The 26,098-nt window shown below is 44.4% G+C and overlaps 1 protein-coding gene and 1 long non-coding RNA gene across 6 annotated transcripts in view; one reads left to right on the forward strand and one right to left on the reverse strand.

Moving 5' to 3' along the window:
- The window catches only part of MAMLD1 (mastermind like domain containing 1), a 114,266-nt gene that overhangs the window by 73,393 nt on the left and 14,775 nt on the right, over positions 1 to 26,098 (reverse strand). The gene's annotated exons all lie outside the window — the stretch shown is intronic.
- Positions 3,498 to 26,098, forward strand: part of LOC145717767 (uncharacterized) — a 24,219-nt gene continuing 1,618 nt past the window's right edge. The window contains exons 1-2 of the long non-coding RNA XR_014141168.1: positions 3,498 to 3,548; positions 3,744 to 3,871. This is a non-coding gene — a long non-coding RNA (uncharacterized LOC145717767). The remainder of the gene's footprint in view (positions 3,549 to 3,743; positions 3,872 to 26,098) is intronic.

Raw genomic sequence — 26,098 nt, forward strand, 5'->3', positions numbered from 1 at the left:
ACACACACACACACACATGCTGTTGCATATGCATACCGAAACACACACACACATGCGCGCTGTTGCATATGCATACCCACCCACCCACACACACACACGCGTTGCATATGCATACCGAAACACACACACACGCGTGCGCTGTTGCATATGCATACACACACACACACGCTGTTGCATATGCATACCGACACACATGCACACAGACGCTGTTGCATATGCATACCGAAACACACACACACACGCACACACACACGCGCGCTGTTGCATATGTATACTGAAACACACACACACACAGACGCTGTTGCATATGCATACCCACACACACACACACACACACACACACACACGCTGTTGCATATGCATACCGAAACACACACACACAGACACACACGTGTGCTGTTACATATGCATACACACACACACGCTGTTGCACATGCATACTGACATACACACACACACACACTCACACGTGCATACAGAAACAGGGATATACAGACAGACATAGACACATGCAGACATGTATGCGGATACACGCACACACACACACATGCAGACCCACAAAGATAGACATCGACGCACAGATTTCCCCCCATCTCTGCCTCCAGAAAACACCCCAGCACTGGAGGCCCTGGAGGAAGCGCTCCCTCTCTAAGCTGGGAGTGCCTCGTCAGTACTGGTGGGTGCCTGGCCCTTCTACCTTCCAGCTGGTTCCAGCGGCGGCCGGCAGAGGGAAGAGAACGGTAGCTGCCCTCCTTTCCAGCCCTGCCTGCCACTTGCCTTAAGGCACACACTCAAGCAAGGTTCATTTCCCCTTGAAATGACTGCAAAAACAGTGCTGTCCGTGGACTTAACATACAAGAGTCACTGGTGATGCTGGACTAGGGAGGAGGAAAGCGCTGGGCATGGTTTGCTTTTGTAGCAACTTCAGAAGGCAATAGCTTCGGAGTGCAGAAACAGCTTGGGCCCAAGGTGCCAGCTAACCACAGCCAAACCAGGCAAGTAAAGGTGTGCAGCGTGCTGTTAGCTGGTGGCCGAGGAGAAATCGTGGGTAAAACATGGGAGTCAGGGGACCAGGGTTCCACTCCCATCTTACCCAAATCCCTTGACTTCTATGAGCCTCGGGCTCCACATCTGCAAAATGGCATTGATCCCCTTTGCTCTTCAGATGACAACCTGAACCTGCCCTGTGGGACAGAGGGGCGGGACTGGGGGGGGCAGCCCCTTCCTACAGTGCAGGAAATGGAGCAAGCCACTGTGCTGACAGAAGCAGTGTCATTTTGTGTCCCTCCTTTACAGTGAAGCTTGGCTGGAGTCCTAGAATGTTAATATTGAGAGGGAAAACTAGAGAGTTTAGGTATAGATAGGGAAATGAGGCAGAGACTTGTCCAGGATCCCAGGGACGACGAGCAGGGAGACCAGACCCTGAATCCCACGTCAGGGTACCATGGCAGCAGCTGGACTGAGGACAGGCACTCGAGCGAATGTTCCCTCGGGTTCACATTCGGAAAGGTATTCACAGAGGAAGCCTAATAAAACCCGAGGGCTCTCGGCTCTTCAGAGAGCCCTCTGTGAATACCTCTGTGAATACAGAGCTCCAGGCTCTTCAAGTCCCAGACTTGGCAGCCTCTACTTCGACTTTCCTCTATGGCCGTCCACCTATTCTGACATTCTAGCCAGAGCTACTGGAGACACGCTAGGCCGGCTCTGGACTCCCAGTGGGGCTGGGTGGAGCTTGGGGTTCTCTCTTTCTGCATGGAACCAAAGACTTGTGGAACCCCCCCACACCCCCAGATTTCTAAACAAGGCAATCTGGGGATCAGAGCCCTAGATCACTAATTAGGACAATGCTCAAGAATTCTTCATCCCCCTCAGAGGCCAAAGTGCTCGAAAAAGAAAGTGGGAGAAGACAAGGCCACAGCTAATTGGGGAACATGGCACTTGTCCTCGGGCGTGGCGAGGAGGTGTCCCCGTAGGTCTGCACCCACAGTCCAGCCTTCTATCTCCAGCTATACCGTAGTGGGTCCGACTGAGAAATCTGCCTAAGAAGGCGAACAGAAGGAGGGAAGGGGACTCAGCCAGTGGCCCATAGGAGTAGTGAGTTAAAAGAAGAAACGGAGCAGCCATTTCTTTCAAAATAAAGACTATTTTGAAGGTCAGAAAAGATCTGTGGAGATCTCATGTTTAAGTTGTCTTCCTTAACACATTCCACTCTTTAGATGGATTTAGAATAATAGGAAAAAACCCTAGTGTGGCACTCACAGACTTCATGTGAAATCTCATTTGATGGGAGGAAAATGTGCTTTTAGGACTTATTATGATGAAATAAATTCTCTCCATTCTTGGAAATGCGTCTTTGCAAATATTTCTGATATTATTTCACAAATGAAAGAAAACACTCAAGGCTGCTACCACCAGCTTTGGAGGAAACAATCTAATTTTCCAGATATTTATCACGACTTGGCAACAACGGCTCTGGTTTCCAAAGAAAGTGGGAAAATCGCCGTGCATTTCGGAAATGGTTTGCAGACACTTCCCTCCCAGGACACAGTCACCAAGACGCGGAGGATCGGGCATGATAAGCGGGCAAGAGCAATGTGGTGCAGAAGCCGGCTTCTGGCTTCTAAAAGAGCCGAAAGGGAAAACTGACACGGATACTTTTGTAGGCTGCTCTGCTCGATCGCCAAGAATGAATTTCCACAGTTCAAACTCTATGAGCCGATTTCTATTGCCGGTCCTATGCGGCGTTCGCCGCGTAAGCAAACACGAGGCCGCTCTGCTGTGATCTACCGCGAGTGAAGGAGAGACTGCGGAGTCCCAAGCAGATCTTGAATGCATGGCACTTGACCCATCCCATAAGCCCAGATGCTAAGATGCACTGAATAAGACATCTTTTCCTGATCAAACCTGTCTTGCCTGAGACAGAAAAAAACAAACCCATGTCATCGGCTGGGGCTTAACACTGTGGAGGCCACATATGCCATGTGCTAATTCACCAGGAGGAGGAAGTCTCAGGAAAGCGACTGGATAGAGTCGGGCTTCAGGAGGCATGCAACCTGAGCTTCTCCTGAGCCCGACCTGATCCACTGCATTTATTCCTTCTGGACCGATCTCTTCACGATCCAAATCAGTACCATCCCCATGACTTCACAAGTCCTTGCTCTAACTCCTTCAAGGATAGATATTTGACTCCATTTCTGGACCAAATGCAAATGTATGTTTCTGGGGTTTAAGGGTTCAAACAGCTAGAGCTTGAAAGGCATGGAAGGTTACAGAGCCACAGAGCTCCAGGCTCTTCAACGGAGTGTCACCAGTTACTGTCCTTCAGCTGTGCACGAAGTTGGTTCGGAATTCAGAAACATTCCAAAGAAACACTTCTGTGCCAAGACTTTGCAGTTCATTCATCCAATCAGCTGTCCACTTATTCATCTAAGCAAGCTGCCTGTATCATCCTGATTCATCCTTCCTCTTTTTGCTCATACAAGAAAAGGATGAGAGTTGTACAGAAGGCATGAGAAGAGACAAACTTTTCATTCTCTACTGCAGGGAAGGTAAGGTGCAGTAAAGTTAAACTTAGTGCATCCAAAAGGTATTGTTTTAATAATATGTACCTTTTAAAGTGGTTAAGAAGCCTCTGGTGGTTTCTGAAATTCATTTCATATTCATTTAAGAAATTGCTTTTTTCTTCTTTTTTAAAAACGATTTATTTTATTTATTTCAGAGAGAGAGAGTGGAGGGAGGAGCAGAGGGAGAGAGAACTCAAGCAGACTCCCCACTGAGGTGGAGCTCAACGTGGGGCTCGATCCCATGACCCACAAGATCATGACCTGAGCCAAAAGCAAGAATCGGACGCTCATCCCACTGAGCCACCCAGGTACCTCTAAGAAATTACTTTTTATGAGAGAGTATCTCTGCTGAGTTTTCTTGGGTATCGAAAGCTAGAGGGAGTAGCCCGCAAATCTACAGAGGCTGATAGGGTCTCTGCTTTCCATTAAAATGTTTTCCAACTCTTAAAGCATTTGTCAATGTACTCAGAAGAATCAGAATGAGATGAATCCAAGGCTTGGTATTCAGGGTCTTGCATGGGTGTTTATGAAAAAGCTCCGAAGTTGGAGCATGTAACTGTGAGCCTCTTTACCACCCTCTCACCACCCTGCTGGCCACCTCTGCTTGTCTCTATCACCTGCTGTGAACTGAGTTCCAAGCTCCAGGGGCGGACATAGCAGCTCCTCCACCGTCACACCCAGTGCCCAAGATCGTGGTGACATTGCTGGCAGGCCCAGCTCACTGCTAATTACAGTCACGGTCAATTACAAGTGTAAAAGTCCCTAGTTTTTTTTCTCAAGCCACAGTTCCCTCATCCTACACTTGGGCAGATGGGTTCACAACCCAAACGTAGGACCAGCTATTTGTCCCTGTTAAATTTCCCATGACAATCTTAAGCTTATTAAGATCTCTTTAGATCCCAAGTTCATGCTACAGAGACTTCATCACCCTCTGGCGTTACGTCAGGGGGCAAATACCAGATCTGGGTTTCTCTGTTCTCATCCAGATCACTGAGGAACAAGTGAAACCAGCCAGGAGGAAGCCTTGGGACTTGCCCCTAGACTTCCTTCCCTGAGGGAGTACATTAATCCATTGCCCAAGGCCTTGGGATTCAGTCCTTTAATTGGTTACGCAATCACATAACTGGGCTGTAAACAGGATTTCACAACAGACAATGCCAAATGCTTTGCTGAGGTTTAAAAACGCTTGCTTGCTTTTCTCTGACCTACCTGCCCAGTGAGCAATTGCAACAGAAAAGGAGCCCATTCCGACACAACAGGCTACTCCTAATGAACCCATGGCAGCTCCGAGGGATCCCCACTCCTTCTGCTTTTGTCTTACACTCACTTTTCACTGGCTTCCTTTTCTAAGCATGCATTCACTCACCTGCTCTAAGTTTTTCCAGGAAGCCATGCTAACTGTAGCTACATAAGATATCCAGCACGGTGAACTTCTTTTCTGGTGGTTTGGGTGTACGTGCCCATTTGGTGGTTTATGGTTCCTCTTTGCAGTTGTGTGTGATTCCTTAATGCTCCGTGATGAGGGTTCACGGTCTTGTTAGCAAGTGCTCTCCCCTCCGTGCCTGGCCACGCAGCCACCCCCTCACAATCCCCTCATCCGTCACGGTCTCCAACTCTAGCTGAGCAGCACCACCAGCCCATCGATCTCTGCACGACGAGTCTCTTCACTATCCAGGAACTCCGGGCTGTGGTGTTTCTTTGCCACCTTCTCTCTTCTGGGGGCACACCCTTCCCCCCAGCTCTCCGCCCCCAACTCTGGTGCATCTTCAGGAAATCTGGAGTCTTACTCTTGGTGCGATGAGCTCTAAATGACTGTTTCTTGCTAGCGGAAGAGAGTTTCTTCTGGTCTTCCCTGTCTTAGGCCTTTCTTCCCCTTCCTGACTCAATCTTCTGTTGGAAAGTGGTGTTCCTGGGTAATGTGGGAAGGGAAAAGGTGCACCTCCGTAACAAGCTCCCAAAAGTCCGGGGTAAGCTTGTTAGGAATTGCCCTGGCCGCCCCCCCGCCCCGCGCCGCCTTCCAGTGATGGCTGAGTGTCCATTGCTGAATTGCCCAGATAGGAAGCACACTATGCAGGGAGCTGGCTGAGAAGGGGAGTCCACCTGAAGGGAAGAGCCTGAGGATGGAGCTGGAGAGGTGGGTGGTTCCTCCAGCTGTGTGGATGGGTGAGAGTCAGCAGAAGCCTGGAGGCGGAGGGGTGCTTGGTGGGGGTGCAATGTGAGGAGAACTGGGGACAGCTTGTTGTCACCTGATGTTCCCCCCTTGATGGTGGGACTGTGGAGCGAACTGCACTCTTTCCCTCTCGCGCTCATGATTGTTTTCATGTGTTCTGACACTGGGTCATGCGTCTCAGGGCCCCCACATTCCCGTCTGCGGCTAAAAGTACAAAATGGAATCCCGGTGTTGTTGATTTGCTGACACGTGGACTTTTCTCTTCCTAGCGAGTGATTACGTTTCCTTCAACAAGAATCTGTCCGGCCGCACTAACACTGTTTTATTTAGCTTTAGAGCATTTTGTGGGGGCACTTTTACATCCTTCACTTTTAATATGGTTGTAGATCACATGGTTTTAATGGCTAAATTTCGATTCCCTACATTTGACCAAAAACAATGTTTCACAGAGCACACAAGCCAGTTAAATCAAGCGGATTCAGTTCACTGGCAGCCTGCCCGCTTCTCCGGCCCAGCGGTGCAGTCTCTGCTCCTAGGGCCCCGACAGCCCGCGCGGCTGGCTTGCCGGGACCCAGGAAAGAGGGAAAGGGGCCACAGAAAGCCACCCTGGCAGCAAAGGGTCCTGTTGGGCGGGTCTGCAGGGCCATCTCGGGACCGGGCAGCGTGGGGTGTGGTGACAGCTGCTTTGGAGGCCACATGCAAGGGGCACTGCGCACGACTGCTCCAAAGCTCAGGCAGTGATGGTGCCCAGCTGGCCCAGCAAGACAACGGTCTCCGGTTCTCTGCAAAACCTGCTGTCTGTCCCAGCCTGGAGCCAGACCGGGGGGAGGGGGGCGGGGGGTGATGGTCAGTGCTGCTAAATGTTTCCGGGGGGCGGTGGGATCGGAGCTGGCTCCTCCGCACCTCACAACCACTCTGTGAGGCGAACAGGGCTGGGGTTCCTATCCCAGAGGAGGGTGCTTTGGCTGAGGAAGGGGAATGGGGCACTGGCCAGGCCCTGTGACAGCCGGCTAGCACATGGCTGCCTCAGCGTTCCTTTGGGAGTGAAGGTCATCACCCTTAGTGGGGGGACCGAGGGTGGACCCCGGACTGGCTGTTGGGCCTTCCTGGAACTGGGGGGGGGGGGTCTGGACTTCAAATTCTGTGCCATCCTGAGAGGCATTATAGTAGCCGAGCCGTTAAAACACGGACTCTGGCACCCAATGGTTTGGGTTTGAATCTCAGCTTTGCCACTGATTAGTTATGTGACCTTGGGGAAGTTACTCAACCTGTTTATGTTTCCTTAACTGTAAAAGAGAGATGGTGATGACTGCCTCTGCCCATGGGGTCGTGATGAAGATCAAAGGCATGATAACCTGTGATGCGCTTAGAACAGGTGCTACCACATGGTTAGCCCCACCGAATGTTAGCTCGGGGCGCTCTCTTCCTCTAGGCCCCCATCCATGTCCTGGCAGAGGGGAAGCAGGCCACTGTGGTAATAACTGCCAGGCAGAATGAAACATTGTCATGGTCACAGAGCAGTGTTGACTGTTTTTCTGTCTGTCCAGTCTCCCCAGAACATGAGCCCCACGCTGAATACCCAGTTCCTGGAAGAGAGCCTGGCATGCGGTAAGAAGCAGGTGTGGGAATCCCCCCTGGAAAGGGTCCCAACGTTAGAAAATTCCTAACTTGGGTGCAAACACAGGTGGGTGACAGACAGCAGAAGAGACCTAAGCAGGCTTCAGACAGTCTACAGAGCTCAGGGCTGGCCTAGGAGTCGGGAGGCTGGGCTTTTGAGGGCGGCTCCCTTGCCATGGGGCCTGGGGCAGTCCCTGCCCCTTTCTGGGCCTCAGTGTCCTCTCTGGGTGACAAACAATGTGAGGTGGGACCATGGTCTGTGCCCTCCAGGAAGTCACATTCCCATCTGGGCCCAGAACACACAGGGCACTAGCAAAACAAGAGGGGAAGGGACACACCCAGTTCCAAGGCTTGGGCTCACTACCATCAAGTTCAAGGTCAGGCTCAATTTCTGACAGCCCTATCCACAGCCCATTTCTATGTCAAGTATAGGAGCCAATTTCTCTGCCTTACTTTATATTATGTTCCTCTCTCCTCCCCCCGCTCCATTCCTAAGTGTGAAACTTACATTTAAAAAACACATTTTGGAAAGCAGCTACATTTTGACAGGAACGACTTGAAATCGCCGCAGGTATAAACACACACGAATAGAGACCACTGTTTGGTTTGCTTCTGAGAGCCACAGATTCTATGGACAGGCTACTAGGCTGCCCACTTTCTCTGAAGAGAAAAGGATGAACCCAGACTAGTCAAGTGGCTCACATTATTTTAGGTTGCCAGTTGACGACTTTTGCTTCCAGAAGCCAGAGCCCATTTTGGCAGCGATGACCCCCATCCCTAACTCCTTGTCATCTTTGGGTAATGACGGTATTAATATCCAGTCTGTATGACTAGGCCAGCTTGTCTACCTACTGCCAAGCAGCCAGCCAGAGGTATTATCCAGTTGAGTGAGGTTTTCACAAGAGGAGAGTCAGAGACATGGACTACTACTGTATGGACCCCAATAATGCTGACCACAGGCAAAGGAAGGAGTGGCCCGCCCTGAAGCACCCAACCAATTGGTTGTACCCATATTTCATGAGAACACATACCATCCAAGAGCAACTGCATGCGGGTGGGGGGAGAGTGTGGGACCAATAGCTTGGCGGGCCACCCAGTCTCTGCAGAGCTCCTCAAGGCCACAGAGAGTTGAGCTGCACACTTTCCCTGGTGGAGCACCCCACAGCATCCCCACACGAGAGGCTGTGGCCATCCTTCTCCACAGTCCCGAGTCCTCTCGCGTGCCACCTCTGCCATGTTTCCTTTCTCCATCATGTGTTAGTATCCACACCAGGTGGAGAGCAGCGAACACAACCGGCTTAGAGACTGTGGCAAGCTAGCCGAGAAGCACTGGAAAACAGCTCATGCAACCAAATGCCAATGTTTGAGCAAACCACCACCCCAGGACTGCCTCCCCCGCATTGGCCCTGCAAGTGTAGCTACTCAGCGCTTCCATTTGCAGACATAAACATCCACTTACGGGTTCTGAAAACACCATCTAAGCCAACATTTGGACTCAAGTAATGCTAACAGGGCTGCATAATCAGTAAACTCCCTTTTCTGCTGTGTGCCTTTGCAATACTCTCCGGGAAGAAGGCACTGGAATCTTAGATAAAAGTTGACATGGAAGTAAGTTACCAGTACATAAAAATGTTGGATTTTAAGTAAAAAGAATATTGTACTCTGCAGATAAAGAGAACAGAGATTTTTTTTCCTTATCTCAAAACAGATCCTTTTGCAGAATTGCTGAAATGGAAGTAATTATCAAGAACTGAGAACATTAATCAAGAAAAACCTGTTCTTTCCTTGATCCCAAACTCTGTAGATAGAAGAATCAATAGACTGAAAGTGAAATTAACTTACACCACGAGGAACAGTTAGTTTTCTCCTCCGAAACCCATCTGACATTTCACACCTTCCCTATCTAGGGATACAGCAGAGCTTGTCCCACCATCCCTGTGGGGAGAGAAGCCCCTCACCCCCCTCTCCCAGGGCTGTGCTGGTAAATAATTAACATGCAGCTCTCCAGGGGGAAAAGCTGTCACTGGGGCCGATTTCTGGCCACCAGCAAAATTCCTGCAAATGTAACAATTGGCCTTCGGGAGCGGGCGTGCCCCTGCTCTAACACACTGCGGCCCCTCCCCTGTCTGTGTGTGTCCGATGCCTTCTACTCCGGGATCGTAGAGATGGCAAATAGATAAATCACCGAAGGAGAATGCAGATTACTATTAATGGTCACACACAGGCAGCCTTTTGGCTTCTGAACTCTTTCCTTAATGATAGTTATCACGGCCCGTCTTTATTAAGGGCTAACACGGGGCCAGGATGTTGTACGGGCGTTGTCTCATTTAATCCTCATGTCAACACCAGGAGGTAGGTACTCTTGTTATTCCCATTTCACAGAGGAGAAAACTAAATTCCGAGAGGTTTAGCAGGTCACCCAACATCACACAGCTCACAAGCGGGGAGCAAGGACTGGAATCTAAGTTCCCTGGTTGTGCTTTGGCAGTAAGAAGAAAGTACAGTACTGTACCAGAAAAAGCTGTAAAGTCAACAGTTTGACTTAGCTGATGAATCAGGGAAAAAAACAACAACAGCAACCAATTAACTTGGGTTTCAGTGTTGTCTTAGCAGGAGGGTCTTAACCTAGGGTTCATGGGTAGAATTTAGAGAGTCCATAAAGTTGAATGCAGGAAAAAATTACATTTTCTATTTTCACTGACATTCTACTTTCACTGAAAGTTAGCATTCCTTTCAATTATGAATGTTGGCAACACACCACTGTAATATTTACAGAACCTGTGACTTTGTCACCAAGAGAAATCAAAGACATTTTTATTTCACATTACGGTCATAGTAGGAATCTCCAAATATCACTACCTTGAAATTACAGTAGTTATGAGACCTACCGCTAGATCTTATTTAATGTGTTAGGAAGTACTTTTTAACAAAACAAATTTGTGATATATTTACATATGTTGGCTACTTAGCTAACTATTTCAGTCTAACTGGTATCCCTTGTGATCCCATTGTTTTGTATTTAAGAACGGCTTTTTTTTGAAAAGGTCTGTAAGGTTCACCAGAAAGCCAAGGATATCCATAGCACGTTAAGGGTTAAGAATCCCAGCCTTTGAGAGTACTTTCACTAGCGCCCAGGACCGATCCTCTTCCCTTCCAGAAGGCTTGAGGACCAGATCGGTCCCAGAATGTTCAGAAGCCATCCCATCACAGCTGCTCTAAGAATCCTAGAATCTATAGCCTCCCCCACCCCATCTCCAGGTATAATGAGCCTTTTGATTGCTAGTTAGAGAGGTTCTCCTGAGAGCTCTGTGTCTCATTTCCAGAAACAGGCATGCTTGTTTGTTTAGGATGGCTGGGCCCACTCGGACAGAGGCCATGCCCATGGCTTGTAATCGACGGGCACTCCAACATTTTTCCCTGGTGAGACAGCTTGGGATCATGAGTCAGTCGTTCCTGGGAAATGGCTGAGAAGCAGCTTTCAGAGATGAGAATGAAGTGGAGGGGGCGTCTGAGGGAGGGGCAGGGGAGAGGCTGAGTCAGACTCCAGCCACTCTTCTAGGTTCTCCTAGAAGCCCTTGCTCCATGGATAGGGGTCACTGGCCTGCCTCACTCCAGGCCAGCTTGGCTCCTCTGTCTGCGTCTCCCTTGGTGGGGCCCCAAACCCCGCCAATGTTTGCCACAGAAAACTTCTAGAAGGAGTGTGTTACTATCTTGATGGAAAAATACTAACAGGATGGATCTTCCAGGGAGTATGACACCCACCTCCTCTTTGCTGGGGCATCAAGGGCCCCCAAAGGCACCCAGAGGATCCTAGGGGCACTTGTACTCTAACAAGCTAAGGAAGCAAGGCTGCAGTCTGGGATTTGGAGTAGTTCTGTTTGGGCAACACTGGATTTTGCTCACTGCTACCCAGGTTCTGTGAGGTGATGGAGGCCCGAGGGCAGCATGCCTTTCCTTCCTGACCTGCGTGCTCGGATCTCATCTTCCCTGGCCACGTGACAGGGAACAAAGACTTCACCCCGAGCCCCCTTTCCACCTTGCCTTTCTCCAGTGGGCCTTTAAAGAGGTAACAGGAGAATGAAAGGCAACGTACAACAGGAAGTTAGCAACAGGTGGAAAACAGGTCATGTCACAACTGCCCTCTCTGTCTTATTCCAAGTCAGAAGCCAGATGTGCACTGCCCCATGGCAAGGGGCTCCCAGACCCAGGCCCTAACGTGGCCGCACAGGTGGGCTCCAGGGCCTGCAAGTGGGTGCCCAGGAAAACTGCCCCTTCGTTCCTCAGAGAGTTTCCATTTCTCTTGCAGGAAGCCAGGAGAAAGGCTCTGAACACGTGCTTGGTTGCTCCCCCTTCCCTCCCTTGGCCCTCGGCAGAGCTCAGGCTTCCTTCAAAGGGGCCAGTTTCACTCCTGCTGATGTTTCCCTGTCCCCAACGTGCTTCTGTCCCCCGCATCCACTTTGCTCTTCACCACTTGCCCCTCCTTCCGATCTCATGTCACAATATAGCCCCTGAAACTAGACCAAAGGTGATTTCTGGACACAGCCCAATGTCTGGTTTGCTGCAGAACCGGTCGAAAAACCACGAACCTCTGTTAACCCCACAGAAAGGCATGGATTTGAAAAATCACACCAGTGTGGAATGTACAACTACTTTGAAAAAACAGTTCTGGAGTTTCTTTAAAAGTTAAACATATACCTTATAACCCAAGCATTCCACTGCTGGATATTTACCTAGAAGAATGAAAGATTGTGTCCACCCAAACACTCCTACCCGGACGTTGACAGCAGTTGTATTTATAGTAACCCAAAACTGGAAGCGACCCAAATGCCCACCAACAGGTGGACGGATGAGCCATCGCGGCATAATCTGCACAAGCGAGTATTAGTTGGCAATAAAAGGGAATGGACAATGGATACACACAGCATGATGGGATCTCAGTCATTACGCTGAATGAAAGAAGCCAGAACAAAAAGGAGTCCCTATTCTGTGATTCCCTTTATGAAAAACTCTAGAAAACGCAAACTGCTGGACATTGATGGCAAGCAGATGAGCACTTGTCCTGGGATGATGAAGCGGGTCAAGAGGGAGAGACTGTCTAGGGGCATAAGGCAACTTTGGGGATGTGGGTATATCATTATCTGGACTGTGGTGATGGGACACGCACGTGCCAACACTGATCGAATACGTGCCTTTGTCGTAGGCCAGTTACACCTCAACCAATGCAAGGAAACAATGCGGTCCCTGCTCAGTTGTTAGCTCTGGGCGACACCCCTGAGCTTCAGACTATGGGGATATGGGCGATTTTTGATATTTCATCTGATGCATCAATGCACTTTCTCATTGTTCTGATGCCTGGGCTTTCCTCGCTCTCTGGATGAGAGTCTCCGGTGTATTTTCACTTGAATTTTCTAGAGGGTTCCAGGAGGCCCCAGCCTAAGGAGAAGCTGCCAGTGAAGGAAATCACTGTAAAATCATAACCATTCGTGGAGACCCGTTAGAAGCAATGGAGTGCGTGCAGTGGGCCTTGCCTCCTTATGCTTGCGTTCTGCCCTTTTCCACACAGGCTGCAGCTCATCCACCCAGAAGCCAGACGGAGCAGGAAGTCTCCCTCCACACGGTGGCTCTGGGGTGGCTCTCAGGAGGGTGAGCTACCTTGCTCTTTATGTCATGTGGACAAATGGGAGCTCTCTGGCTTCCTGCTCCTCAGCTGAAGGTGGTGGTGGGGGCCACAGAGAGGGTTACTAACCTCCCAATTTTCAGAAACCAAATAATAAAATCTGGTGTCAAGCCTGCAATATCTTTGTTTATTGGGGTCAAAAATCACATAACACGAAGCTAGCCATTTTAAAGTGTACAATTCAGGGCATTTAGTCCCTTCGCAATGCTGTGCAACCGCGGGCTCTATGTGGTTCCAAAACATTTTCATCCCCCAAAGGAAACTTTGTACCCATTAGCAGTCATTGCCCATGTCCCACTCCCCATCCCAGCCCCTGGCAGCTATTAATCTGCTTTCTGTCGCTATGGATTTCGCTCTTTTGGACATTTCATATCAATGGGATCATCTAATATGTGATAATCTGGCTTTTCTTTCCTCCGCGTTTTTGAGAGGTTCGTCCGTGTCGTAGCATAGATCAGGGCTTCATTCCTTTTCATGGCTGAAGAATATTCCAGCGCATGGACTACATGACTTTTAGTATCTTTGCTTCTTCTCTACTTTCTAAACCAAAATCCTCTGGCTGGAACACATACTAGTTGCAGTCTCTGCAACTGTCACGGATGAAGGACGAGACGAGGCGTGCGGAGGTAGAGCAAGAACACCCCCCTGGGAGGTCCGAGTTCTAACCTCCTCAGGGAACCTCCAGCCTGTGACCGGGAGTAAGCATTTAACCCACAGGACAGAACGGATCTGCAGGCCACCATCTTGTTTCTCTGACAGTAGCCTGTGACAACTTCTGAGCAACACCCAGGATTTTTTTTTTTTTTTTTTTTTTCTGATGAGCCTCCCTTTAGAGAGCAATGAGGCAAAAGCTGGGTCCGAAATAAAAGACAATCTCTTCCGAAGCCACCACAGCCACTGCTAGACTTTTATGCCACAAATGTCCCCTCAGCACCCGCTCAATATTCCTCGAGAGCCCATTCACTTGTCTTTCATGCTACTTGTATTGGTTTTCTGTGGCGGCTGCATCACTCCATGTCTGTCTCTGTCTTCACAGGGCCTTCTCCTGTGTGTCTCTGTGCCCACCTTTCCCTCTTCTGGTAAAGACCCCAGTCAGATTGAACTAGGCCCACTCTAATGACCACCTCTGAACTGGAGTACCTCTGCATGGACCCCATTTCCCAGTACAGTCACTTCCAAAGGTGATGGGGGTTCGGGCTTCACCGTATCTTTTTTGGGGGACACAATTCCACCCACAACACCATTCAAGTCCCTGAGTTGAACACCTTCCACGCTTGTTAATAACATATTTTTATCACAAATTCTAGCCTACATCTCTATGTGGGTGAAACAGCAGTCAAGCCTGTCTTTGGCGTAATAGCCATCTGTTGATTCTGCCTCCCAGCCGTCTGTCAGGCCTGTCTCCTTCCACTGCTCTGGCTTAGCCTCATAATTTTCCCCCTGTGCTCCTGCCACAGTCTCCTCTCAGGGGACGTCCTCTGCCTCTAGTCTCTTCTTCCCAATTTGTCTTCTATACTGCAGTCAGACAGATCTTTCCAAAACACTGATCTGACCATTTTCCCTGCTCAAAACTATGGGTGGTACCATAGTCCCTCCAGGGAAAGTTCCAAAGCATGGCCTTTGGAGTTCTCCACATTTGTCAGGCCCTCTCTGTCCTGCCTTCAGCCCCTTAGCGCCCCTGGTGCTCCCAAACTGACCACCTCAGGGCCTAAGCAAAGGTCTAGCTGCTTGGGCGCTGGCTTCTGTCCTGCATGACCTCTTCCTCACTGCATGTGACCTCTGAACCATACGTCCCCCTCCCTTCCCTGAACTCAAATGTCACTTTGTTTAGACCCTTCTGGCATCCATTCATCCAGCCCTCTGAGCATCTACTCTGGGCAGGGCATTAAGCTTGGATCTCAGGGGGAGAAGTTGACCTGTGACACATGTCAGAAGGTGCCAACAGAAGGGCTTTGAGGGTGATAAAGCCTGACCAGACTGTAAGTTCCTACAAGGCAGAAAACACACCACACCAGCATTTCATACTCAGTGCTTAGCCCAGTACCTGGCACAGAGCAGGTGCTTAAGAAATGTCTGTGGGATGAATTCTCACTAAGGAGACTAGAGAAAGGTTTCCAGGAGAAGTGGCATCTGAGGGGGATCCTAATGAGTGAATGGAACTCTGATAGGGAAACAAGACAGAGTGGAAGATATACTGAGATAGACCAAAGACAGTTCCTGCCCTAAAGGAACTGTCTAGAAATAATTATACTACAAGGCTGCAGGCAACCAATACCTTCAGAAAACAGAAATGTCCTTTGGAGGTTCGTGGAGGAGGCAGCATTCTATAGTCTGCTTTGTATTTATGGTCCTGATGTTATATTTCTTTCTTGGCCTGTCTCCTCCACTAGTCTGGAAGTTCCCTGACGGGAACATATGTGTGTCACTACACCCCAACTATGTCAAGGGAGTAGGGAATGGCTGCTGAACATCCTTTATTGAATTCACATTGAAAATGCCCTGCTGTGATTACCACTGACAGCCTTCTTGCTGAAGATGCCGAGGCTGTCAGTTCTCTTTACCTGCACTGATAGAGTAGGAAAGAAGGAGTATCCACAACTAATGTTGACATGAGCTTTGGAAAGCTAGTGTGATCTCGCTCCTTATTCCTCCTTCTCTCCCTCCTTTTCTTCCTTCTTTTCTCCTCCCTTCCACCCTCCCCGCCCAACCCCTGTCTGTCAGAGTAGTTGGAGATGATGTGAGAGAGGAAGGCTGGGGTCAGCTCAGAAAATGCCCTGATATATATATATTTTTCATTATTATTCATTACATTACATTACATATATTCACACATATATATATTATGTACACTCACATACATATTTCTTGAATATGAAATATATATATATTTCATATGTGTGTGTGTGTGTGTGTGTGTATACATATAATGAACTAGAGAGAGAGAGAGAGTCAGAAATGGGCAGGAATAAAATGGATTGCCACATAAGGGAATAAGTTTCCTGCCCCTGGAAATGTATGTTCAAGCGCATGACAGGAAACAACATAATGAAGAAAATGAATAGAGAATTTAGGCGTCCAAAGTGTGGTTATGTTAGATGACTTTATGATTCCACCTAACATGCAGATTTCATGATCATGGCTTCTAAACTGCTAGAGAATCAGGACTGAATGACTAATTAGCTGGTGAGGGGCTGTAAAAGGAGGAGTTGGAAATAACCACACAGTTTCTGGTGAGTGTTGTTGCTATTATTATAGTGAGCAGGAAAGAGGAGCAAGTGATCCTCGCACACACTGACCTGAAGGCTCACTGGGTCTAAAGCTCAGGTGACAGGCTGGAGATAGAGATTTGAGGGTCACTAGTTCACTTCATGTACCCAAACAACCAAGGAGGGGACACACACAATAGGAAAGAGAACCCCATTTATAGAAACAACAAAGAAAATAACATTCTTAGGAAGAAAAACAACAAGCATGTACAAAACCTCTCTGAAGAAAATGCTAAAATACTCCCGAAAGACTTGAAAGTAGACCCGAACAGATGGAACGATACTCTTTGCTCTTGAATAGGATGACTCAACTCATAAAGACATCATCAGTTCTCTCTTAGTTTATAAATATGAAATGCAATCCTAAAAAAAGGTACCAACAGGCTTTTTAATGCTGCTAGACAATTGACACTAAATTTCATATGGAAAAATAAACATTCAAGAATAGCCAGGAAAACATATTATAGGACACTTCTGGTTCCCACCAAGATGGAGTGGTTCCATTTCTCCCAGATCCTCCCTCTTGCAACTAAAAAACCTGCACATTGCCCAACAACGTGAATGAATTTAACAATACTGACTGTACACTTACAAATGATTAAGATGCTACAACATTTCACATTATGTGTATTTTACCATAATTAGAAAGTTTTAAAAAAGCAAACTGCAGAAACAAACAAAACCTGGAAATAAGATAACAAACAAGTATTAAGAAACCTCTAAAAGGCAGAAAGAGAGGGTGGGTGGTCAACCTAGGGATTTAGAGACTTGAGGAACAGCACCTCAGGGAGTTTGATGGGTTTCTTTATTGACTCCCATAGATCCTGAACAGGCTGCTGCAGAAATCTCCAACCTGGAACTGCCAACAGGCACAGGCAATAATAATAATAATGATGATGATGATAAAAGTCTTTTCCCACTAGGCAAAAGACTGATGGAAAGGTAGACTAAATGACAGAAAACTTTCTTAAAATTCCCTACCCTGCTCCAGCCAACACCAACAGAAAAGCCATCCTTGTCCTGTGGTTTCAGCCAGGCAAAGTCGGAAGTTGATATTCCGCCTCACCCCACCCCCAACCCTATGTAAGCAGATGGCCATACTCTGATTCCTCTGCCCAGAGATGTCAGGGGTCCAAGCATGCTCCCATTTATTTTCCCACTGGGGTAGTGTCAGCTCAACAAGCAATTACAAATATTTCTGAAACAAATTAACAAAATAAAAAAATCTCAGCAAAGAAATAGAAATTATTAAAAAAAAGAACCAAATAGAAATGATAAAACTGAAAAGTACAGTAACCAAAATAAAATAACTCACTGACAAGGCTAATTAGTAGGATGGAGATTAAAGGAGACCTTCAGGGACCTGTGGGACAACAACAACAAAAGATCCAACATTTGTATTATTGGAGGCCCAGAAGAGGAGAGAGTGAGAATGAAAAATTAGTCAAAGAAATAATAGCTAAAAACCTTCAAAATTTGGCAAAATCATAAACCTACTCAAGAACCTGAGGTCATCTCAAACAGGAAAAATCCAAAGAAATCCATGCCAAGACACTTCATAATTAAACTTCTAAAAACAAAAGACAAAGGAAAAAATCATAGAGAACTATCAGTTCAAAAGATAGGGGATTTCTTTTCAGTTACCATGGGGTGCAGAAGGAAGTGGCATAACATTTTTCAACTGCTGAAAGAAAAGAACTGTCAACTCCAAACTAGGTCTCTGGCAAAAAAATAGTCTTCAGGAATGAGGGGGAAATCGAGACATTCTTGGATGAAGGAAAATAAGATATGTCATTAATAATACTCTCATCATTAAAGAATGGCTAAAGGAAGTTCTCCAAGCAGAAAAGAAATGATAACAGAAAAAGAAACTTTATAAAGGAAAGAAGAAATTCAGAATAGGTAAGAACAGTGATAAGTACAATAAGCCTTTCTCCTCGTGAGTTTCTTCAGTCTTATATTTGATGGATGAAGCAAAAATTATAACACCATCTCATCTAATTCTCAGTGTGTACAGAAGAAATGGCTAAGACAATTATATTTAAAAAGCAGGGGAGGGAAAAGTGATCTAAATGGAAGTAAGACTTCTACACTTCACTCAAAGTGATAAAGTGTAGACTGTAGACTGTGATAAATTACTTGTATATACAGCTATTAGAGTAACATTAAGTGGTTACTAGAGTAATGACTAAGAATGACTATACAATATGATACTCAAAAACACTAAGTATAAATCAAGATGTAATCCTAAAATATGTTTAAGTAACCCACATGGACGCAAGGAAAGAGAACCAGAGGAACACAAACTAGAGGAAGCAAACAGAAAAGAATAAAATAGCACGTGTAAGCTGGAACATATCAACAATTATCTTACATTTATATGATTTAAACACACCAATTAAAGGACAGAGATTGGCAGAGTAGATTATAAAAAATGGCCCAACTAAATTCTACCTACAAGATATTCCAAATACAATAGCATAGTTAGGTGGAAAGTAAAAGGATGGAAAGATATACCATGCAAACATTAATTTAAAAAAAAGCAATAGTGGCTGTATTAACATCAGAAAAAAACTTGAGACCAAAGCATATTATGGGAGACAGACAGACATTATATAATGATAAAAGAATCAAACCACTAGGAAGACATAATGACCCTAAACGTGTACACACCAAACAGCAAAGTCTCAAAACACATGAAGCAAAAACAGGGAGAACTAAAGGGAGACATTGACACATCCACCTGATACTTGGAGACTTCGACACCCCATGCTCAGCAATAGATACAACCACTTGTCACAATCAACAAAAATGAAGGACTCAATAATACTTTGCTGACTAACAGGCTCTAGATGCCATTTAGGGAACACTCCACCCAACAACAGCAGATTACACATTCATTTCAAGGGTCCATAGAACATACACCAAGATAAACCTTATCCTGGGTCCTAAAACACACCTCAACAAATTTAAAAGCATTGAAATCACACAGTGTATGTTCTTTAATCACAATGTTCTTTAATCAGAGTAGAAATCAATAACAGAAACAAATCAGGAAAATCTCCAAATACTTAAAAATTAAGCAACACACTTTTAAACAATCCATGGGTCAAAGAGAAAGTCCCAAAGGAAATAAAAAATGCATTTAGCTGAATGAAAATGAGAACACAACTTATAAAAGCATGTGCGGGAATAGCTAAAGCAGTGCTGAGAGGGAAACCTATAACACTAAATGCATACATTAGAAAAGTGGAAAGCTCTCAAATTAGTATGTAAGATTAATCAATAATCTAAGCTTATACCTCAAGAACCTAGGGAAAGAAGAGCAAAATAAACCCAAGGCAGCAGAAGCTAAGGAATGATAAAGACGAGGAATCAATGAAATTGAAAACAGAAAAATGATAGAGAAAAATCAATGAGACAAAAAGCTGATTCTTTGAAAAGATCAGCAAACTTGACCTCTAGCAAGACTGAAAGGAAAGACACCAACTACCAAGATCAGAAATGAAGCACAGAGCTATCGCTTACACACCAGGCAGACATCAAAAAGGCTAATAAAGGAATATTATGAAAAACTTTACATGCACAAATTTGACAACTTAAGTGAAATTGACCAATTCCTTGCAAAGCACAAGCTACCAAAATAGACTATTTGAGTAGCCTTATCACTACTAAGGAAATTGAATTCATAATTTTAAATCTTTCTCCCATAAAACACCAGACCCAGATGGTTCCATTGGAGAATTCTACCAAACATTAAGGAAGAATTAATACCAACTCTACCCATTCTCTTACAGAAAATAAAGAGCAGGGAACCTTTCCAACTCATTTTATAAAATTAATACTGCCCTGATATGAAAACGAGACAAAAACAGTAGAAGAAAGAAAACTAGAGACCCATCATGAAGAAAGGTGCAAAAATCCTTAAGAAATTATTAGCAAACGGGGCGCCTGGGTGGATCAGTCAGTTAAGCTTCTGACTCTTGATTTCAACTCAGGTCATGATCTCAGGGTCCTGGGATATATTGGGCTCCTTGCTCAGCAGGGAGTCTTCTTGTCTCCCTCCTCCTCTGCCCCTGCCCCAGCTCACGAACTCTCTCCCTCTCTCTCAAATAAATAAATAAATCTTAAAAAAAAGAAATTATTAGCAAACTACCACAACTTCTACAATATGAAGTGTATAACCCACATTATCCTATAACAATTAAGGAGATGAATCTGTAGTTCTCAAAAGAGAAAGCTCCACACCTAGGTGGTTTCACAGGAGAATTTTACCAGATGTTTAAATAATTAGTACTACTTTTACATAATCTCTTCCAGAAAACAGAAAAGGTGGGAAAACTTCCCAATTCATTTCATGACTCTGATACCAAAGCCAGACAAACACAGTACAAAATAAGAAAACATAAAACCATTATCTTTCATGAACTTAAATTAAAAAAAAAAAAAAATCAACCAGACATTAGCAAATAAAATCCAGGAATACCTAAAAAGAATAATATATAATGACCAAGTGGTATAAACCCTTGCAAACCGTGGGATTGCAAGGTTGGTTCACCTTTTGGAAATTAATCCGTGTTATCCACAATATTAACAAGCTAAAAAAAAAAAAGCACATGATCATACCAATTGATGCAGAAAGAGCATTTGACAGATTCAACACCCATTCATTATTTTAAAAACCCCATTTTTCATAAAATTAGAAACAGAGAACTTCCTCAATGTGATAATGAGCATCTACAAAAACTCTACAGCTAACATTATACTTAATGATGAGAGACTGAATGTTTTTCCTCTAAGATCTGAAGCAAAGCAATGGGGGAGCGTGGGTGGCTCGGTTGAGTGTCTGACTCTCAGTTTCGGCTTGGGTCATGATCTCAGGGTCCTGGGATTGAGCCCTGCATTGGGCTCTGTGCTCAGCGGGGAGTCTGCTTCTCCCTCTCCCTCTGCCCCTCCCCTGACTCGTGTGCGTGCTCTCTGTCTCAAATAAATAGATAAAATCTTTAAAAAAAAAAAAAAAAAGAAACAAGACAAGGACATCTGCTGTCACCACTGCTATTCAACAAAATACTTATAGTTCTAGCTGGTGTAATAAGGCAAGAAAATAAAAGTCATAGAGATCAGGAAGGAAGAACTACATCTGTCCCTATCTGCCGATGACATGATTGTCTAATGGAAAATCCCCAAACACTTGACAAAGTAGCTCTTAGAACCAATAAGTGAGTTCAGCAAGGTCACAGGACATAAGATCAACACACAAAACCAATCACATTTTCATATAGTAACAACAAACAATTGGAAACTGAAATTAAAAATACAATACCATATTGGCCTAAGGATAGATATATAGATTAATGACATAGAAGTGAGGGTCAATAAATAAATCTTACATTTATGTTCAATTGATTTTTGACAAGAGTGCCAAGACAAAACAATAGTCTTTTCAACAAATGGTGTTGTGACCACTGGATATTCACAACCAGAAGAATGATGTTGACCCCTTTTTCACTATACACAAAAATTAACTCAAAATGGAAGCCAGACCTAAATGTAAAAACAAAAATGACCAAATTCATATCAAACATAGCAGTAAATCTTTGTGACCTTGAATTAGACAAGAGTTTCTTAGATATGGCATCAAAAGCATGTGATTAAAAAAATTGATAAATTAGATTTCATAAAATCGAAACTTGTGTGCTACAAATAATACCATCAGGAAAAAAGGGGCCTGAGTGGCTCAGTTGGTTGAGCGTTTGACTTCAGCTCAGGTCACGATCTCGGGGTCCTGGGATAGAAGCCCGCGTCCGGGCTCCTCCCTCAGCAGGGAGTCTGCTTCTCCCTCTCCCTCTGCCCCTGCCCCTGCCCTTACTTGTGTGCACTCTCTCTCAAATAAATAGATAAAATCTTAAAATATAATATCAGCAAAGTGGAAAAATGACCCAGAGAGTGGGAGAAAATATTTGTAATTCATATACCTGATAAGGGTTTAGTATCCAGAATACGTAAAGAACCCTTACAACTCAACAACAGGAAGACAAATAACCCAACTTAAAAATGGGCAAAGGATCCAAATAAACATTTCACCAAAGAAGATATACAAATGGCCAATAAACACACAAAAAGATGCTCAACACCAGTGGCTATAATCAAGAAGACAGAAAATTACAGATGTCTGTGAAGATGTGGAAAAAATTGGAACCCTTATATGTTGTTGGGGAGATAGTGAAACTGCGCAACTACTTGGCAAAACATTCTGTCAGTTCCTCAAAATCTTAAACACAGAGTTACCATATGACCTAGAAATTCCACTTGTAGGTATAGACCCAAGAGAAATGAAAGCTACGTCTATACAAAAACTTGCACATGAATGTTCATAGCAGCATTATTCACAGTAGTAAAAAAGTGATAACAACCCAAATTGCTACCAACTGGTGAATGGATAAACAGACTGTGGTATATCCATACAATTGAATATTATTTGCCAATAAAAAAGGAATGAAGTACTAACACATGCTTGAACATGGATGAAACTTGAAATACTATGCTAAGGGAAAGAAGTCAGTCACAAAAGGCTACTTATTGTACACCTCCATTTATAGGAATGTCCAGAATAGACAAATCCATAGAGACTGAAAGCAGATTAATAGTTGCCAGAGGCTGAGGGTAAAGGGGAATGGGGAGTGGCTGCTAATGGGTATGTGGTTTCTTTTTGGGGTAACTAACATGTTCTGAAATTAGATATGGGTGATGGTTGCACAACTCTGTGAATATACCAAAAAAGAAACACACACTCTAAATGAATTTTATGGTATGTGAATTATACCCCCAAAAGCCCATATTTTAAAAACACAATGCCATTTACAATTGCTCCAAAGGAAAATGTAATACTTAGATATTAAAATCTAAGAAAATATGCATAGGATCTGTATCTAGAAAATTACAAAATACTTATGAAAGAAATAAAGATCTCAATAAATGAAGAGACTTACTGTGTTTATTGATTAGAGGATGCAACATAATAAACATTTCAATTCAAACTGATCTATGGTTTTAATGCAGTTCCTATCAAAATCCCAGCAAGGCTTTTTGCAGACACAGACAAGCTTATTTTAAAATTTATATGGAAGCTTCAGGTCCTAGAATAAAACACTTTTGAAAAACAAGGATCCTCGAGGTGATGGTAGCGATCACATGAATCCGCACATTTGATAAAACTGCTTTGAATTAAATACACTCATACATAAATAGGTGCGTGTGAAATTGGTAAAGTCTGAATACGGTTGGATGGATTGCATCAATGCCCATGTCCTGGTTGTGATACTGAACTACAGTTATGCAAGATGTTACCATTGGGGGAAACTTGGTGAAGGGTATATGGGATCTCTGTTGCATTATTTCCTAAAACTGCATGCGAACCTACAATTATCTCAAAATAAAAAGTTTTAAAAGTCATACTGTAAGTCTCCTATAATTAAAACAGTGTGGTATTAGAGGAACAGACAGATTGACCAGAGAAATAGAGCATACATCTAGAAATAGACTCGAGTATATGTGGAATTGAATATATGATAAAGGGGACATTTCAAATCATTGGGGCAAAGACAGACATTTTAAAAAATCAGGGTTGTGATAACTGAGCAGCCATTTGAAAATAGGCAGAGATCCAAACCATATAACCACCCACAAGGATAAACTCCAAATGGATTAGGAATCTAAATGTAAAACCTGCAACTCTTCAAATAGTAGAAGAAAATTGGGTGAATTCCTCTTTAACCTGGGTGTGAGGAAAGGTTTTCTAACTGTGACTCAAATCCAGATGCGATAAAAGAAAAGGTTGATATTTGACTATGTAAAAACGCTTTTGCGGGGCGCCTGGCGGGCTCAGTCTCTGGTGCAGCTCTTGATCTTGGGGTTGTGAGTTTGAGCCCTACACTGAGTGTAAAGATGACTTAAAAATAAAATCTTCTTTTTAAAAAGCGCTTTTGTATGGCAAAGAAAAATAAACACCATCAGGAAACAACAAATTGGGAGAAATTACAACATATATCACAGGTTAGAAAACTAATAGCCTTAATATAAAAACTCTTAAAATTGAGGATAAAAGACCCAAAAACTCAATAGAGAAAGGGAGAAAGACATAAACAGATAACACACACACACACACACACACACGCACACCAAAAAGGCTCTAGAGCATATGAAAAGATGCTCCAAGTTACTCGTAATTAGAAAAATGCTAATTAAAATTACTGAGATACCATTTCCCACCTATCAGATTTACAAAAATTAAAAAGTACAGCAAACACTTCGTTGGCAAGGTTTTAGGGAAAAAGACCCTCTCTCACACTACTGATAGGAATGCAAATTGGTACAAACCTTTCAGGAGGGGAATTTCGTCAATACCTGACAAAACCAATAAGTGTTTACTTTTTGACACACCCATTCCACTTCTAGGAGTCTACCCTGAACACATACCTTCGGCAAAATGAAAATACATATGCACCAGGTTGCTCACTGCAACATTGTTTGTAATTGCAAAATACTGGAAACAATCCAAAGCTCATACATAGGAAGGTGGTTGAATAATCTATGGTACCGTCACACAAGGCTGTATTAGGCAGCTGTAATCAAAGAATGAGAAAGAGCTCTAGGAAATGAGAAGAGGTGATTGCTAGGATGTACTGTCACGTAAAAAAGCAAAGCCCAAGGAAGGATCTATAGGATGCTACTCTTCATGTAAGAAAGAAATACACAGACATCTGCTCATTTGTGCAAAAAGAAATACAGGAAAACAAATGAGGTTGGTTACTTAGTGGAGATGAATGGAATAAGGTGGGAGGATAGAAGTAATGGGAGGTGTCGCTTTCTGTACAGTTTTAACTTACAGAATTATGTCATTTTTCACATGCTCAAGAAAAGAAGAATTAAAATTAACAAATATGGGGAAACAAAAACTTCAAAAGGAATCTAAACAGAAATAAGTCAACTGAACCATACTCAGATGACCACACCGGGGGCAGGGGGATGGAAAGCTAGCCCAGGTAATTTTTTAACACAATCTTTGGATGATATAACCTCAAGCGAAAGACAAAGAGAATTCTAAACAAATATTGTACTCTAGTTAATGGGCTTCTTCTCACAGAGTTACAGGTTAACAATTACGAAACTACCTTCTGTATATTCTAGGATTCAATAAATGAGTAAGTACATTATGGAGAATAGCAGGGAGATTTCTCACTGTCATAAAAGGGAGTTACAAATATGGACGGGGAAAGAGAATTAACTTTGCTGTTGGATTAGGATTTAGAGATATCAGTGTTAACTCATGGATTATAGACAGACTGATGATAGATAGATGATAGACAGATGATAGATAGATAGATAGGAGATAGACAGGTAGGTGGGTAGATAGAGAAATTACCACAATAATAAAATAATAAAATAATAAAATAAAATGAAATATAGATGTGGGTTAGGTAATTATTTTCCTGCCTTTGTGGACTCAGAGGGTCTATTAGTAATGACACTCTTGTAGAAATGAGCATATATCTAGTACCCAGATCTTAGTTTCTAAATACCATTCTCCACCAAAAGAAACTAGGGCTCGGGCGCCTGGGTGGCTCAGTTGGTTAAGCAACTGCCTTCGGCTCAGGTCATGATCCTGGAGTCCCGGGATCGAGTCCCGCATCGGGCTCCCTGCTCGGCGGGGAGTCTGCTTCTCCCTCTGATCCTCCCCCTCTCATGCTCTCTGTCTCCCATTCTCTCTCTCAGATAAATAAATAAAAAATCTTTAAAAAAAAAAAAA

This window comes from Leptonychotes weddellii, chromosome X, assembly GCF_054177405.1.
Source record: "Leptonychotes weddellii isolate Sample4059 chromosome X, ASM5417740v2, whole genome shotgun sequence".
In the NCBI taxonomy this organism is placed as follows: domain Eukaryota; kingdom Metazoa; phylum Chordata; class Mammalia; order Carnivora; family Phocidae; genus Leptonychotes; species Leptonychotes weddellii.